This window comes from Anarhichas minor, unplaced genomic scaffold (assembly GCF_050575085.1).
Source record: "Anarhichas minor isolate MPS153535 unplaced genomic scaffold, ASM5057508v1 ptg000049l, whole genome shotgun sequence".
NCBI classification, from domain to species: domain Eukaryota; kingdom Metazoa; phylum Chordata; class Actinopteri; order Perciformes; family Anarhichadidae; genus Anarhichas; species Anarhichas minor.
In genome coordinates this window covers 3,496,104-3,511,495 of record NW_027466495.1, presented here as the reverse complement: position 1 = coordinate 3,511,495, position 15,392 = coordinate 3,496,104, and the positions used below count along the sequence as shown (strand labels likewise).

Sequence of the window (15,392 nt, the reverse complement as noted above, 5' to 3'; positions counted from 1 at the left end):
GTCTCTCAACAGCCACAAACTCACTGAGGTCAATTCAAATTAAGGAACAACTTCTGTCAAGACACTCAAAAAGACAAAGTGCATTTCAGGGGACTCAGGACTTCCTGATGCATTAATGTTTTTCCTTATCTAGCAGTCAAGGCGAGCATACCCACTGTACATTAAACAAGACAGTTTTGTTTGAACAGCATTATCATTAATGGGAAGGCAGACCGAAGAAAAGAGCTCTCTGTCTGACACTGGATAGCCTAAAAGTTTTTTACCAGCAGACCTCTGGGTAATTTTTCAAAGGGGCTAAGGGAGTGTTGGGGGGGGGGAGAGGGCAGTGCAGAATGTGTTCGGTCCTGCTGTGCAAGGTACGAGTACAGAACAAAACGTGGAGAGAGGACAGGAGGGGCGGGGAATTACGAGGAAACATGAGTGGAATTCTTTCCATCGGGTACAGCGCGCAGACTTTGGTATGAGATGGCCTGGACTGACGTATTTTACCTCGAAGCTTGCTGCCCTGATTGATGACTGACAAGGCAAATGAGCCTTTTTTTTCATTTTATATCACGCAACTGCAAAAGTTGTGAAACATCAAAATGAACTGTATTCATCAGAGTCAGATATCAATCTGTGCGTACTTTGCGTTGTATGTTTCGTGTTGGGAGGAAAAACTGACTGAAAGTAGCACTGAACTACTGCCGTGCCAAACGGTGCCGGACAGCGTCTGAGTGGACCCCCATAATGACCCAAACTGGCCAAAGCCCACACACGCCCTGAGACGGAGAGGGCCCAATGAGAACCAGAAGGGAGAGTGTCCTCTACGTCTTTAACGCGAGAGAGCCGAGACAAGAAGCTGGAGACAGTGAACTCAGATACCCTCGCCTTGCAACAACACCCCTTTTCCTGCCGCAGCTCTCATGAGCCGTGTTACGGAGGCAACGGAGAGAGGGAAGGAGAGGTGGGGTGGGAGAGAGAGAAGAAAAGTAGTTGAAAGATTTATCCCTTACTTGTTCTCTCTCTGTGTCTCTCTCCCTCTCTCTCTCTTGTTCCCCCCTCTCCTAAATTTGACTATTAAACAGCGCTGCAAAAACAGAATGTTCTTGGCCGAAGCTCAACAATGACAAAGTAGGGAGGGAACAGGACCATACATTAAGAAGAAAATAAAAAAATCCCCTCTTTCCAGTACTCTTAGCCCTAAAAACGTACAAGTAACGTAGAAGTTATAGTCTCACAATGCACCTCCGCTCTGCTTTCTAAAAAACATATGGATGACTTATGCCTTCCCATCGTGAAGTCCCACATTTTTTATAAGGGATCTCTGTCAAATCTGTCATGTGCACACGTAGAAAAGTTGTAATATTTAAAGCAGATAGGGCTGCAACTAAGGATTATTTTCTACAAGATTGCAGAAAGTAATGAAATACGCCCGTCAAACTCCAAAACGGCAAAAATAATCAAATATATAAAACGGAGAGAAGCTGCAAATTTGAGAAGCTGAAGTGACAAAACTATTTGCATTTATCTTCAAAAAATCTCTTCATCAAATAATCAATTATCAAAATTATTTTCAGTTTAATCGTGTCCATAATAAAATCCATATCATTGCAAGTTGGACACTCTTGAACAACATGTTCAAGATGTTGTCTGGTCCCAGCAAAGTTTGCCTTGTCGTTCCCCCCCCACCACCACACACACACACACACACACACACAGTGTGCAAAGCAGCTTTTGTGAGCGGACGGAGGTTTGTGTGGATTTGGCACAGCACACGTCCATAAAGTGATTGCAGGGAGCTCAGTGGCCTTGTATCCCTGTCTTCTCTCCCCCCCCCCCCCCCCCCCGCCATGCCACTCTCGGAGTCATCCATCAGTCTCGTTACGACTGCCAAGTCTGCGCTCGCGCCCCGAGAACTGCTGAGTGGGAGAGAAACGAGGCCAGGGGAGAGGAAAAAGAGCACCGGAGAGTGGAGATGAGGTAAACGCTGAAAAGGTGGCGAGGGGAGAGAAGGAGCAAAGAAGGTGGAGGCGGGAGAGGTTAGATCGGATCAGAGTTCTGTGTTTTTGGTTGTTGTTGTTTTTTTTTCCCCCTTCTTCGAGGGCGGAACAGGCAACCATGACAAAAAGAGCAGATGGTGGCGGCAATTAGAGATCCCAGGCAGCATCTTCCAGCATGAGGCCCCACTGTAGCACCAGGAGAGACCACCTGGATGACTCAAGGTGGGATGCGAGCATATGGCGCATCTGCCAGGCCTGCACCGGAGCTGGAAACACCTCCCCTATTGCATTACATTCTACCTTTGACCCGAAAAGGGCAGCTTCATGCTCCTTCATCTTCTTTCAGGGTGATTATGACATTGTTTAGAGCAGCGCTTGCACATTTGTCAGGCCGCAAGTGTGCTGTTTATATTTACTTCACTTTTTTTTTTCTTTTACATTTATCACTTTTGTCCCTCAACAGGTATAAAGCCTCAAATAAAAATAATTCTGGATTTAAAAGTGTATAAACTGCCTGCGATTTAAAAATAATATGCAGTACATTAAAGTGTCTGAGATAAAGTAAAGAAGTGGCACATTTGGAGCCTGAGGCCTGGTGTCCGTATCTAAAAGGTGTCCTGTGCAGAACCCCAGCCAATCCGATAGTCTTCAAATAAACAGTAGTGTAACCTGTAAATAAACAGATTTGCGGTCGAGGAGGCTGGGATTTGCCCTGGGAGCTTGGCAGGCCTCGATCACAGGGCTAGACACCACACACACACACACACACACATACATACATACACACACGCCCTCTCACACACATACACATCAACACGCACGTACGCACGCGGCCCTTTTCCAAAAACAACATTTCTTGGCACCCTCCGTCCCTGCCACTTGTTTAAATAAACAAACTGGTTCATGAAGGAAGAGGGGAAAAAAACAGCACCACGTATATGAATCAGATTATCTGCAGTTACTCAGCAAAAACAAACAAGAAATGCAAGGGAAAAAAGTAGCAGAGAGGGCTTGTGGGTATTTGGGACGTGTCCACGAGTTCTTACACCTTCTTGTCCAGTGGGATACTTATCATACCACTGTAACGATTAGGGCAATTAGGGGTAATGGCAACAGAAATCTGGCTCTGCAAGAATGTTTCTCAGTGCTTTTGAGGGTTCTTCCTCACGCCCATGTGTGTTACTCACCTGGATTTTATAATCACTAAAACACTCACACACACTTTCTCCTAACACACCCTCTCATTTTTTGGCATCATACCCATTCTTCTCCCACTAAATTGCGGAACACATGCACACACACACACCTACACACACACACACACACACACACACACACAGTGTGGATTAAATTAGCCACATAGTTTGGGAAACTTTCTCTTTTTTATTCTTTTTTTTACAGTGGCGGTGCACGCTCCTAGCCTGCAAACACTTGCAGACACGTACATATATCCTCCGGAAAAAAGAAGAAGAAAAAACAGTGCGCACGCGCGACACGCACACCCTGCAGATGCATACCGCTGTCGACATTTCAGGAGGAGAAGCCTGTCTGGCAGCCATTTTATGCCGAGCGGGGTTCTGTGCACATGTATAGCACTCTGGCTGCCAGAGGCAATGGGTCCCGAGCCAAGACACATTTCAGCAGCCTGGGGAGGCTGAGGGGAGGGGAGGGGAGCGTGGAGGAGAGGTGGAGAGGGGTGGAACTCCGGGAGAACTGGGGAAACAGAGAGAGGGGCAGAAAATATCGACCTAATTACGGAGCAGCTCCGATGCGTAATGTTTCGACAATACAGCTGCTCCTGAGTAAATATTTGATGTGGCCGAGCAGACTTTCTGCTCAGTGTCGTCCTGCTTTTCTTTCCCTTCCTGCTGCAGGAGACCAGTTTGTCCTTCCTTGGAACTGCACGGGCGAAATATGTCTGTGTGGGTGTGTGTGTGTGTTTGTTTGTGTGTGTGTGTTGCACACGGGGTCATGCAAGTCTTGACAGTGTGCGCAAATGACTGTACATGTGTCGGTGTGGAATGTGTGTGTACTTTGTCCCGTGTCCTGCTCCTGGTTTCTATCACTCATAGCTTTGCCGATGACCTCACGCCGCTCGGGCCAGCTTCCAGCAGCCGGCAGAACCTGCTCTCCTCTCCAGATCTCCCGTCTTTCTTCTCCTCACTATCTATCGCCGTCCGTGTCCTGCAACAGTATCCCTCCCCTATTGTATCTTTTCATACCCGCCTCGGCGTAGATCTACTGTTCAGTGTGTATCTATGACGATATCATCTTATCAGGCGATAAGTGCACACCATGTCTTCAAATTTCTAGATTTTTTTTTCCCCTCATATCTCCTATTTTTTAACACTTACGTCTCTCTTTTATGTCTCCATCTGTGGTGGCACTCTCCCCCCACCGCCCCCTTGCCGCCTTTTTTAATACCCCTCTCTCTCTATCTCTTTGTCTTTCTATCTCTCTCTTCTCTCCCTCCCTCACGCTTTGTTGTCTAAACAAAGTGGCCTTTATCGGGATGAGCCGCAACCCAAACAAGCCAAACAAAAGATATGGGCGAGGAAATCTGCCCGCAGAAGAGGGAGGATCTTATCGTGCCAGGCATTGTGTGCCAGCCTGCCAACTGGCGATGCCCCCCGCCGCCGCCGACCCCTCCCTGCACACACACACACACACACACACACACACACACACACACACACACACACACACACACCAAATTCTGGCATCTCAGCCCGCCCCCTCCTCACCCGGACCCATGCATGGCGTTCTGCAAAGGGCTGGCACCTGACCTGGCCGAAAGGAAAGTGATATTGGCGCCGAGGGTGAAGGGAAGACAGGCGCTGCAGCCGAATGGGACGCCATCTTGGGGTGGCATTGTCTCAGCGGTAACGATGAGCTGCAGCTAAGCAGTAAAAAATGAAATGTGGTGCAAATTCCTGCTATAACTATTTTATCTGTATTTGGTAGGGCTGGGTGTTGAACTCTAACACTCTTTGAGTACCTCTCTTCAACCTCTTCCACGCGTAACTCTATTATCAGTGATACCTCTGCACAGACAGATATGCATAGTATTGTATTCCCTTTGACAAACTGTGACTCCCTGTGTTCTCCCAATGGTGCCTATACACTGTGTGACACTGTAATGATTATCTCATAATTGGAACAAGGCAAGTATTTCTTATTGGCTTAAAGGAGCACCTGGTAATCCGGATAGCTACCCTATCGAATGACTGCCACTGACTGGGAATGCAGGTACAGTAGGATGAGTTACACACACACACACACACACACACACACACACACACACACACACACACACACACACACACACACACACACACAGACACACTCTCAGACGAAAAGCGAGAGAAAGGCAGATAGAAAGTGAGAGGGGCAAAGTTGAAACGTCTGCGAGAACAATGACATTTTGCCTTCTTTTCTCCGAGCCAGACACCACAGACTTGTTCAATAGAGCAGAAGGGGAGAGACACACACACACACACACACACAGTAGGACTGTCAGGGTTTTGAGACTTATGGAATCAAGTGGGATCCCAGCCCAGACAAGAACAATGAGGAGCCATACAGTGTATGTGTGTGCGGTTGACTGTGTGTGACCCGGCTCACTCGTACCTCTCTGTGTGCGTGTGCATCTCTCGATGTGTGCATTGCCACCTCGGCGTGAATGTGCGTGTGTGCGTGGAATCATCAGTGTGTGTTTGTTTCTAGTCGGCGCATACTAATGCCGGAGGAGAGCGGGCCCTCTTTTCTCTCCGCCGAGTCTCTGTGCCTTCTCCTCAGTAAACTCTCACGGCAGTGAAAAGAGGAGAGCATTTTAACCGAGCCGGCAGGACAACAGGCTCCTCATTGAGGTCACCAAACAGTGTGGACGGGGAGGGAGCGCATTCAGTGGCGAGTGGGCCTTGAACAAGGGACTGAATGCCCTGACGGATCATTAGCCACACCGGCCCCGGGAGAGGAGAAGGAAGAACCTGGCGAGCACAAAGGGGATACACAGCCACAAAACCAAGGATGCAGATGAGGGTTAACCCATCTAAATTCAACTTCCCCACCTTTTAATTTGAGAAATAAAGTTTACCCACCTCTACACGGACGCATATACCGTGCATAGAGACGCAGGATCAAAAGCAAGCTCCCAATGCTAGCTCTATAATGTTGTACTACACGTGGACACACACACACACGTTTAACCCACAGGCTGACACACCGCACATGCATGCACAGCCCGAGGCACACACCCAGCATCCCGCGGTGTGCGATGCAGTCAGCGTGCCGAGCTGCAGACAAACTACACAACAGCAACGCGACAGTGGCTCATCTGTCCCATGAAAAATGAGCAGGCTGGCCTCCAGTCAGCACACTGCGCCCTGCTTAACATTTCCACCTCCTCCCACTCTCTCTCTGTTCGTCCTTTTCTCACAATGTAGCCGTTCCTTTCGATTTTTTTTATTTTTATTACATTACTTTTTCTTCTTTTCCTCTTTCTGTATCCCTTTTCATTCTTTACATTCCTGTCACTTCCCTCTTAGCATGTTGCCCAAGATTTGTAATCTCCTTTGCGGCACCTGGAACCATCCATTGCATGAAGTGTTGCAGATTCTTTAATCAATTATTGGATCGACGGAAAAAAGGTTCCCTAACATCATCTTTTGAAATCAATTTACTATGCAAAAATTACAAACGCTGGCTGGATTCAGTTTCTCAAATGTACATTTTTCTCAATTTTTATCTTTGCAAATTAAATATATTAGAAATATGTGACAAAACAAGCTATTTGAAGGCTTCCGTTTGGGCTTTGGGAAGTTGTGATGGGCCTTTTTGACTATTTCCTGAAAAACAACTAATTTATTAATTGAAAATATCAGTGAATCAAAAGATTCACTGATAAGAAATAATTCCTAAATCTAGTTACACTTTAAATGTTTAACTTATAACAGTTGCATAAATCTTCCGAAAGTGTGGTCTCATCATTCACAAGTTTAATCAGCGTCAAGTCTAGCCTGTGAGAAAAAAGAACTTCGCATCTGCGTTGAAACAATGGGCCCATCAATGGCCAACCTCGGCATCTTTTTGGTATGCACCAAACAAACAATTAGCTTTGTTGCGGCGTAATTGACTGGCAGGACCGGGTGGCATTTACATTCGCCCGCTGTTGCCACCCTGCCATTCGGCGGGCCGGGATAAAAAAGAATAGGTCCATACGAGGGTGGAAGGTTGGCCACATCACTCTGGTTCGAAGACACCGCTTTTTTTTTTTTTTTCACGGTGGCAAACTTCCAAGCAGGAGCTTTTTTTTAAATGCACGGCTGTGGAGGAAGGAGGGAAGGGAGGGTGGAGTGAGGACGAGACTATAGATTTAATTATGCATGCATGTTTTCTCATTCATTCTAGTGGTGGGAAGGGGAGAGGGTAAGGGGGTGTGTGGTGGGAGGGTTGGGGGGGAGACAGACCAATGACATTCCGTCGTTGTAGTCCTCCTCCTGCACACACACACACACACACACACACACACACACACACACACACAAACACGCACACACACACACAAGGAGCAGTCTGGGAGCGAGCCGGTATAGGCTAATGAGGTGACACTCACCGTCTGGAGACTAGCCAAAACAGTCCATTAACTCCTAGCCAGTAGTTAAGAGGAGAAGAAGGAGAAAGGTGGTGGTGGGGAGGGTGGAGAGGAGAAAAGAGGAGGTGGGTGAGGGAGGAGGGGAGGGCAAGCGGGTGAGGTGGGCGGCTAGCCGATGGGTTGGTAGGCGGAGCATGTGAGGGGGGGGGGGGTTGAAAAAAAAAAGACGAGAGTCTGAAGTCTTTCAGGATGTGAGGGTGGGGGGTATTTCTGCAGTTTTGTAGTTGTGAATGAATCAGCGGGGTGGCTGGTAGAGGAGGGGTGGGGGGGGGGGGGGGCTGTGCACGAGCGTTCACTGTCGGCGATTATGCTCTGTGGAGGCAGCTCTTGAGGAAAAGTAAGACTGTGTGTGTGTGTGTGAGATGGAGTCGAGGTGGTGGGGGGGGGCGGTGGATGCCGCGAGAGAGAGAGAGAGAGAGGACAAGGGAGATAGATCCAAAACCCCCCAGTCAGGCAGACAGACCTTTGACAGAGGAGCTCTGTGATTCGCCTCTTTCATCTTCAGAACCCCCCCATCCAGTCGGATAATTATGAGACAAATGCACTGGACCCCTGCTGCTTGAGTGGCAATGGGCATGGGAGGCCAGCAACACAGGGAGAGGGTTCAAACCTGCTCGTCTCGACTGGTCTGGAGGGGGGGGGACAGAGGGAAAGAGAGATGGCGGGGGTGTTTAGGGGTCTGGGAAATTCCCCACTCTCCCCAGAGGGACAAGTTGGCCCACGGATCATAGTTCAGGGACAGCCTGGTTGTGATACTAGCAAGGCTTAACTAGTTTTAACCGCCAATTTCTTTTCAACTTCCACACACACACACACACACACACACACACACACACACACATACACATACACATGCACACACACACACACACACAGTTAATAAATACTGCATTGTTTGGTTTTCAGACGTACCTTTTTGAAAAACATCTGAAATATGCTCCCTGATTTCTGACTTGCAGCTGGCGGAGTACACGCCTGAACCAGTTCACAACGTGTTGTTTAATTAATGCATTTGACGGCGCTCTGGCCGCCACTGATAAGGCAGCACAGTTAAGAACTGCAATGTTACCTACATCTTTATCTCACAGCAAGCACACTTACACCCCGACAGCCTTACCCCCAAAGCAAACATGCGTGCAAAAGTCAATTGTATTTCACTACAAATTACAATAAAAATCTGTAAAAAACTGGTAAAACTACTTGTATGTGAAAATGATTCAAAATTAAATATGAAAGCGAGGAAAAGAACACGCTCTTATTTCAAATATGTCAATAGTTTCCAGTTTTGATATCCACGGATGAACATTCTTTGCATTACAATGTCGGACTCACTTTTCACTCAGGGCTTGTGTAATCTGTGTCTGTGAGGCCTCAGCCAGTGATGTGTCAGTGATTGTCAGCGCTTACGACGGCGTCAGGCCTCAGCCAAGAGGAGTTCCCACTGGCAAGAGCAGCGGGCCAAGCCAGGGCGAGTGGGTGCTCCCTCACGGGGCAAATGGCTCTCCTCCAGCTGGGCGAGAGGCCACCGAGGATCCCTGCCACCCACTGCCACTGTTTGCACTCCCTGTGCTCTGCCAAGCAAGCGGCGGTAAAGCGCGCGCGCACACACACACACACGTGCATACACACCTTAAACTGGGGACGTGGAAGGAATTATCCGATCATAGAATGCCACCACATCTAAGGCCAGATCTTGGCCCAAAACAGACAAAGAAAACAAAGCGTGCACTCATTCAGATGATTTTGCTGGCACTGCTCCCCTGGAACGGGACATAGGGTGAAGAAGGGGGGGGAGTCAACCACAGAGTTTAATGTGTCATTACAAGAATAAAAACAGACATTGCCAACAGATGTCGGGCCAGTTTATTTTTTGTCATTACAACACCAGCAGGGAATGAAGCTGCAGGTGCAAATAAACAGTCTTGTAGCTTTCTTCTTCACTATCCAAGCTACTGTGCTGCTGCGTCATCGTTTCTCCTGATCGGTTACTCGGATTTGCATCATACAGATATGGCTGGTTAACTAAATCTGTCTCAGTATCAAAATCAGTCACCAAAAGCTACCTCAGGTATTGTAACGGCCCAGGCATCGAAAATGTTATGTACCCAATCCTACATGTGGATTAGATATTGCTTGTGTACCACATGGGTAAGGGCGGTACCTTCTGGCAAGGTGTAGACCAATCTTCAAGCGCTTTAGCTCTAATAACGCCCACACCTTTCTAAACGTCCTACTCCCAATAAGTGCAGTAATGACAGAAAGATGTTTTAACTCTTTAGGGTGTGTTGTTCAGATGCAGCAGGCCGATGGAGGAGCTTGCCGGTGGTTTAAATGCCGGCTGCCTGCCGCATGGCCAGTAAAATCACCCTATTCCTGTTAATGAGCCTGGAGACGGAGGCCCCCAGTCGGAGCAGGCCCCGAATCAAAGCATCTGTGGGGATCGGGGCTGAGGGGGGAAAGAGGGTTTGTAGAGGGAGTTGGGGGTAAGGGGTCTCCACTGGCACAAGACCAGGGAGTGAGGCTTTTAGGGCAGAAGGGAAATGATTGGAGTAATTTCACAGAAACCACGACGCATATTAAGAAAAGTGTTGGCGTTGACTATGTGCTCATTTGGTGAGCCATAGTCAGATGCGGAGCAGTGGTTTGAAAAAAATAATAAAAAACTGCATCATAAAAACAGGTTCTCACATAACTCAAGAGGGAGTGACAGCGGCTGTGCCCGCTACAAGGTCAGAGTGTTGGCAGCCATCCAGAGACAGTGGAGCTCCTCCGCTCCTCATGGACCCTCCAACTGTCTGGAGATATCCAGCTAACAGCAGTTAAGGTGCAAACCATCTTAGCTCTTTGTGATTGTGAGTCCCCGGTGCACAATTCAAACACAAACACCCAGAGACCCAATGCAGTCAACAGCCCTGTCACTTAACCACAACAAAGCACCATATAATCGTGACAAAACATCTTGGTCTTATAGGAGATCAAAATGCAAATCTGATCTCTCAGGTTTAACAGAGTATTCCCTTTGCCACACCACAAGTGTGTGATTTATAAATCATACTTAAGTGCATGCTAAGCAAGTACACACAGCCAGAGAGAAAGAGAGAGAGAGAGAGAGAGAGAGAGAGAGAGAGAGAGAGAGAGAGAGAGAGAGAGAGAGAACTCTATTCCACATTCCTGGCAAAAAAACAGAGAGCAAATCTGTTCTGTGCTACTAAGGCCTGCTGGGGCAGCCCCCTCTGCCACTGTAGCAATAACAACATGTGGTTTGGCTGCACAGCGCCAGTTTACAGTGGGAAGAGGAGAGGTGCTAAATTAAATTCAGATTCTGTTGTTTGAGAGTCGTAAACAATGTTACAGGAAAGCGTAGCTTCCAGAGGGGGTCGGCCACAGTGTTTGGTCACATGGTTGGAACACGTTGCGTCAGCGGCTTGTCTGGGTTTTTTTGGGAATATGTTGTTCCGTAACGCGAGTATTGAGATGTTGCAAATCAGATTGACGGGGCAAACTGTGGTCCTACTGAGCACACTGTATGAAACAAAGGTGTGTAGCAGGTATGCATGCGCGCTGTGTCCTTGGGCACGGCAAGCCTGGTCCTCCCTCGCAATTTGGGACGAGAATGTAAAGGGCCCTTTGTTTCAAAATAATTTCTGGGTTGCTGCCAAAATGTTATGATGATACCAGACAAACAAACAAAGGCATTTGTCGTCAGGCCTCAACTGGCAGGTTTGTGTTTGCAGGTTCCTTGAATATTTTGTCTTTGTGATCCCATTCATGCTCTGATGAAGTTAAGAAGGGGAAGGCCTTCTGTTGAAGCGAGTTTAAGTCGGGTTGTCCTCGCTGCGCTGCTTCAGCCTTTCCCACGAGGCTCCAAAACCATAATCTCTTGAAATATTTGCACAGATGACGCCAGCGCTCGGCTGTTTTGACACGGAGCGGCATGAAGGGGATCGAGCAGTCACTTTTTCCATCGCTTTCTCGGTTCAGGAAAGGGAATTCCCCTTTTGCCACTTTTCCCTGTAACCCGCCCGCCTCCCACCAATCCGTACAACCCGCCCAGCACTCCTTCCTCCACTTCCTCAGCCTGCTAGGATTTGTCCACTCAGGGCCACGCCACAGGGGCCTTTACGACCGCCTCACAGCCAGCTCCCACAGTCCTTGCTGTCGACTCGCCCAAGCGTGTTGTTTTTTTCACTTTATCAGAGATGCCAAAGGTTCATTCACTGAGATCAGCGGTGGGTGCGAGGGCAAACCGGGTTGGGGTAAATACTGCAGGAGGATGAGCCGAGAGGTCGTTCCTGTTCTGCGTCAGGAAGGCAAGCGCGGCTGTTCATGTTCAATGTTTCTGGCAGTTTCGTCCCTGAGCTGTGAGCCACAAACCATAAAAAAGTGGCCCCTGTTTGCATTCGACTGCTCACCCCCACCAAAAATATACAGTACACATAATCACACACTCACAATGACTGTCCATGTTACCTCTCTTAAACTCTCGGTGGTGTTGTGTTAACAGAAGTACGATGCTGTCGTTGACTGAGTTTTTCTCCAGGTGTCATTCCTTCGTCTACCCAGCCCTTTAAAACACTCTATTGCTGTGCTCACTTACCCTGTTCTTGCTCATTTAGTGAACACGTACTATAAATCTACGTTTTCCGACCAAGGAAGAACCAACACAAATGCAATACGTCATATTTGACATTATAGTGGCACTGAATTTGGTGTGGAATCTGTCCAAAGACCATGAAAACATACTCTCCTCATAGTAGCCACAGTGTTGCATCATGGGAGCTGGAAGGAATATCAAAGGGCCACCACTGCAGCAGACTCTGTAATCCCCCTCCTGGCAAGCATCTTCATATATATACATCTCTACTTGGCCTTTTTTTTCCCTTCTTTTCTCTCCTGAGGGCCTGTTTGAAAGTGTATGTTGAAAACACTATCTCTTTGCCTGACACAATAGGCTTGTTGCAATCACAGCTCTCACAAGGTTGGCAGCCCTGCAGAAACATTTCCCATTTGCGGTGCGGGGCTTGTTCCAAGCCACTTGAACTTGGCAAGGGCGTACCTGGAACAGCCTACCCGTAGGATTGCCACAGACTCACCCCACCCACCCTCACCTAAGCCAAGGCAGGAGGCCTCACTGTAAGCTACAACAGCTGATGTCAAGCACACCCTCAGACAACTGCCTACAAGTGACGTCCAGGTATTTATCAAGGAAGAAGGAAGTGACAATACAACTTGTCCCTAATGGGCTGGTTGAACTGGTTGTTTTCAGTCAGCATTCTTAATCAATGCAGACATTAACGCTCATGTGGAACCCATTTGCAGTATTATGTTTGTATAAACATGTTTGTAACTGGGGGGAAACAAGTTGACCAAATGTTTCAAGGTAGTACATAGTGTACAGAGCCTACAGTGCCTTTCACAAAGGACAGAATTGTGCATACAAGGTGATTACACAGATCGTATGACACCATATGGAATTCTTTTTACACGTAATGTATTTCCTTTGCAGGCGCTGTGAAAGGCGAGGCCTACAGGGAGTCCTCTTTAGGAGGAGGAGAGGAAAAAAAGAAAAGAAAAAAAGAAGCTGTATGTATGGTGAGGAGGGAGGAGGGGGTGGGGGGGGGGGGGGGTCGAGGGGTTTAGTGGGGCGGTCCAAGCGCGCTCAGCGAAAATATGCCTCATGCACTCGTTGAACTTGGGGCCTGCGCGGGCTTCTCTCAAGGTTACAGGAGAGGCCTGTGCGGAGAGGAGCGAGAGAAAGAAACCATGCAGCAGCAGTCCGCACGCAATCAAGGTTTCAACTGCACTCTGTTTTTTTGCTGCTTTCACTTTGAGAAATGGTCTATTTGAAGTTTCCTGTTCATGCTAACACACGTGTTACGATTAAAAACCTGTGCCGTGACATTTAATACAGCTAGTTAATGGCCTCCCCAGCCACACATTTTACTCTGATCTGAGTCTTGCCGCGATTGTCTGTTGCTCAGATAACAGAAGCAGCAAAGCGATCGCCTTTGACACCAGGTTTCCTTCCCTCCTCGGAGCCTGCCGGGACCCCGGGCCGCATATCCGCTGCCGCACCCCTGAGCCCTTGACCACACAAAGGTAGGAAGCGGCCACCGGAGCAGGGCGCATTGTGACGAGGCCACTAAATCACCTCTTGTTTTATCCACTGCTTTTTTGCACACGATCTGCCAGTGGAGAGCATAAAGACAACAAGGCCTAGTAAATACATCTGAGGAGGCTTGCTGGAAGGAAGGGAGGACAGGCTATTAGCTAATTGAATGATATGGAGAGTTAGGAAATAAAAAGCTTTTCATACGATACGTCTACACACTAAGCTCAAGACAATTATACATTTACAACACCTGCACAGTACAATGGAATCTAATCTGGTATCATAACACTTTTGAGGTTGTAGTTTATAGTGATTTGTAGGATCACATGTATCTCTACATGGTGGGGGACGAAAAAAAACATTGGGTCCACTTTCACACAAAGATAACATACCACAGCCTTTAAAACGTAAAACCTCTCTGACACTAATTCATGACTCAATTGTATAAGATGACAGGTCTTTGTAAAACACTCTTTATGATATAGATAAGGTCATTTTACAACCGTATATCATTGCTGTGAAAAGTAATACGTATGTGACGGTATACAGCATTTAAGACCGTAAAGTCAACATGTCAAGACGGAATGTAAACGTGCCGTTTGTGCCGGAACGACAACTTGCGTTCGACTCCTTCACCCTGACAGGAAGGGATCAAAGGGCAGTAGGTAGTAAAACCCCGGCTGTAGGAACCGGTCACTTTGCCTTTCCCCGAGAATCAGCACGCCATTAGCACCTTGTAAAAAGGGCCACTTCTCTGCTTTACAACAGATTAGGCCTGCTTTCATACAAACCAAGCAAAGTGATTCAATGTTATCACATGGAGTATGGAAAACAGGGGAAAAGCCACAGAGGAATTATGTCAACACAGCCTACTTCAATGCACAGATATCACTTTGGCATAAGCTTATGAAAGGGAGCAAAAAACCATTTCTTCACAGTCAATCCCAGCAACTTTTCCCCCAAAAACAAATTAGCATAAGATGAAGTGGGTCATTCTCATGTCTTGATTAAAGTAGGCCTCAGCTTTGCCCAAGTGGCCAAGCAGCAGACTGCAAGTTCAAGCGTTGCGCAGTGAAGGCCTTATCGGGCCACTTTCGTAAACAAGAGGAGGAGGGGACGAAATAGCCCCGTCGAACATAATAAAGGGAGCATCAAAGCAGCCATAGAGGAGAATCAGGCGGAGTATTAGGAGCCACTTGGGGTTGTCAACGTGATGGCTTAGATGTCGCTGGAGAACATCTTCATGGACGCAAACAAATTAAGAGGGATGAGCTCACACTTGGTGGATTAGTTTAAGATTTATGGAGTTAACTTGGAGCCAATGTAGAGCAGGGAGAAAGCAAAGTCTGTCAAAGCTGTAAAGACGTCCACATAGTTACAGTAACTAATAATAATTTACTGACAGTAAAGACTACGAGACTTGTTGTTGAGTTGTTTGGCTGTGGAAAAAAGGATCTGAGCTACATTACAAACCGGCTCGACTTGATGGAGCACTTCTCACTAATAAGGATTGTAACCTCATTTCCTTAAGTTAACCTGTTCTGTAAACTCAACTGTGAGATCACGTGTGTGTGTGTGTGTGTGTGTGTGTGTGTGTGTGTGTGTGTGTGTGTGTGTGTGTGTGTGTGTGTGTGTGTGTGTGTGT

The 15,392-nt window shown here is 47.6% G+C and overlaps 1 protein-coding gene across 5 annotated transcripts in view; it reads right to left on the bottom strand.

Annotated features, from left to right (window-relative positions):
• Nucleotides 1–15,392, bottom strand: part of LOC142971666 (nuclear factor 1 B-type-like) — a 63,871-nt gene that overhangs the window by 25,470 nt on the left and 23,009 nt on the right. The window lies entirely within an intron of this gene.